Genomic DNA, 3,146 nt, shown 5'->3' on the forward strand with positions numbered 1-3,146 from the left:
TTTAGTCTCGTTCCGTGCTTCCCTTCAACCGGCCAGCGGGGGGCGCCGCGCGCGCAGACCGGCGGCCGCCCCTGGCCGCTCGGGGACTTTGCATTCAAATGGTGTGGGGTGTTTTTGTCTTTTGCCTGTTTTTCACTTCCCCCCTCTCAATCGTGCATTCCCTCGGCTGGCCAGCGGGGGGCGCCGCGGCGGGGACACGGGGGAGGGCTCATCCAGGCGGACCGGGTACCTTTCATCTGTTTGGGGCGAGTGCTTTTTTGAATTTTTTTTTTTTCCTTTTAGTCTCGTTCCGTGCTTCCCTTCAACCGGCCAGCGGGGGGCGCCGCGCGCGAGGACCGGCGGCCCGGGGCCCTCCGTCCCGCTTACTTTCGCCCGACGGGAATTGCTTCTTTTTTTTATCCGAGAGGACACACGGAATCTGCACCCCCCCGCAGTGGCGTCAGGCGGCCACCGGGGGGCGCCGCTGCGGGGATCCGGGGACCGCCCGAGCGCCGCCTGCCCGTCCGCTGCGCCAAGGGGGCCGAGGCGGGTCGCGCGCCGCCATTCCCCCCCCGAGCGGCGCGGTCCGAACCACCTCTGGCCACCGGGGGGCGCCGTCGGGTGGCGCGGAAGCTCCCCCGCCGCCCGCCGCCTCCCCCCGCACGCGTCGGGCCTCCCCCCGGGACCCCGCGGGACGCGGCCGGCGAGCGGCCGCCTCCCGCGTGGAAGTGTCGCGGATGAGTGCGGACCGGGGCGCCCGCGGCCCACCGGCGCTTCCAGGGGCTCGGGGAGGAGAGTGGGAAGCCTGGGTCGAGCGCGCCCTCGGCCGCTCGTGTCGCTACCCGCCGGAGCACACCTCCGCCGGATCAGTAGGTACCAACGAGGCGAGCGAGAGAGCCGGGACTCTGTCCGGGGCCGATAAGCCCGTTTCCCTGGAGCTCCTGCGAAAGGACCCGAAGCAGAATAGGCACGGAGCTCGGAGAGCCGGGACTCTGTCCGGGGCCGATAAGCCCGTTTCCCTGGAGCTCCTGCGAAAGGACCCGAAGCAGAATAGGCACGGAGCTCGGAGAGCAGCATGGCCGGGGCCCTCTCCCGTCCATAGGCTGCCCAGGCAGGGCTCCAGGAGCCCGGTACCAGCTCTCCCCGTCCGACGGCCTCCTCTCTGGAAGCGGAGAGCGGACGCAGTCGGACTCCCGGACCGGGGCCCCGGGAGAGGGTTTGGGAGAGCCCTGCCGGGAGCCACCCGGACGGACCCGTGCAGACGGGCGCGCGGCGCCCCCGGTGGTCGAAGGCGGAACCGCGGAGGTCTCTCTCTCTCTACGGGACTTCCAGCCTCCCGTTCCCCCGACTCCCCCTTCCGAGGCCGAGAGGGGGCAGCGCCGGGCGTCCGGTGGAGCCCGGCCCGGCCAGTCCCCCTCTCCACCCGGCGGCAGCGCCCCCCGGCGGCCCGAATCGGGTACTGCGATTCGCGGAAGTTCAGCCGATGAGTGCGGACGGGCGCCCCTCGGGCCGGGAGGCGCCTCCGGGAGCCCGGGGAAGCGTCGGAGGACGCTCCGCGAGAGCGTCGCGCGCGCCGCCCGTCCCGCTACGCCAGAGGGAACCGGCCAGAGAGCATCACAGGTGGCGAACAAAGTCAAGCCGGAAAAGAGAACTCGGAGGGCTGCGGTTGACGCGAGAGAAGGGCCCCCGTCTCCTTTTTCCGCAACCCGATCGATGTGGCACCCCGCGCCCCGGCGGGGAGGGACGATCGCTCGGCCGGAACCCAGGGGTCTCGGCCGGCTCCAGGCGAACCCGACCCTCCCTCTGCCCACGGCGCGCCCGGAACCCCTCCGCCCGGAGAGGGCGTCCGGTCCCCAGGCGTCCGCCCGAGCTCTCTGGTTTCCGGAGCCGGGCGGGCCCCGCACCCGTACCCCGTGCGGCGCGGTCTGCTCCGTCCGCCAGCACCCGCAGGCGTCCGACGCCGCCAGGGGTGCCGGGGAAGCGTCCCCCTCGCCCAGCGAAGGGCGCTCGCCCCCGGACCCCGGCGGAGCACACGATTTCCCAGGAACCGAACGAGCGTCGCATCGAGCCCCGACGGCCGCTCCTCGCAGCCCCAGGAGAGGGCCCTGCGCGCCGCCCCCGCTCCGGCGAGGCAGCCGCACGGAAGGGTTCGCCCGCCGGGCCTCCCCCGCCGCGGATGGGAGGGCCGGACGGGGCGGAGGTCAGAGCCAAAGAGAGAGAGAGAGAGCGCGGGAGAAGGAGCCGAGTCTGGCGGCAGGGCGAGAGAGAAGCGCAGACTCGGAGCGAGACCGTCCAGGAGACGCAGGGAGAGCGGGAGGCGCTTTTCGGAGGGAGCCGGCGGAAGCCGAGGTCGCCCGCGCGCCAGGCGGCGGCATCCCGGAAGGGCGACGGAGCCCCGCGAGATGGAACCTCTTTACACCCTTTCACCCCCCCGGGACAAGATGAAACCTGTCAGGCGTAGATCGGGATGAGGTGGGGCTGGGGGCAGTTGCTGCCGTCCCAGCGAAAAAAACCACCCCCCAGGACGGCTTGCACCGGTTTCCTAGCGAACAGGTTGTTGGGTGAGGCGAAAACAGGCGAAATCGAGCGTGGTGACGTCGCCCTCCCCGGGGTGTCCGCCCGACGGCGCGGGGCGGCCTGGCCCCGCCGTCCACTCTGACTCCGAGCTTCCCAATCGGCCCGACCGGGGACGGCCGTCCTCCTCCTCCTCCCGTCCCTCTTTTCCGAGCGCCCGCTCGGCTCGAGACCCGCCCCGGTCCGCCCCGCCGCGCGCCGGCGGACGGAGCCCGGTCCGGCGGACCCGCCGCTTTCGAGACGGCGCGCGCCGCGGCCCCCGACGTTCGGGCGCGCGCCGGCCGATACCGAGAGCTACCTGGTTGATCCTGCCAGTAGCATATGCTTGTCTCAAAGATTAAGCCATGCACGTGTAAGTACACACGGCCGGTACAGTGAAACTGCGAATGGCTCATTAAATCAGTTATGGTTCCTTTGATCGCTCGACCCCGTTACTTGGATAACTGTGGTAATTCTAGAGCTAATACATGCCGACGAGCGCTGACCCCCAGAGATGCGTGCATTTATCAGTCCAAGACCAATCCGGGGGTTCCTGGCGGGTCGGCCCCGGCCTCCCGCCGCCCCCAGCCTCTCTGGCGACTCTAGATAACCTC

Source organism: Pseudophryne corroboree, chromosome 2, assembly GCF_028390025.1.
Source record: "Pseudophryne corroboree isolate aPseCor3 chromosome 2, aPseCor3.hap2, whole genome shotgun sequence".
NCBI lineage: Eukaryota > Metazoa > Chordata > Amphibia > Anura > Myobatrachidae > Pseudophryne > Pseudophryne corroboree.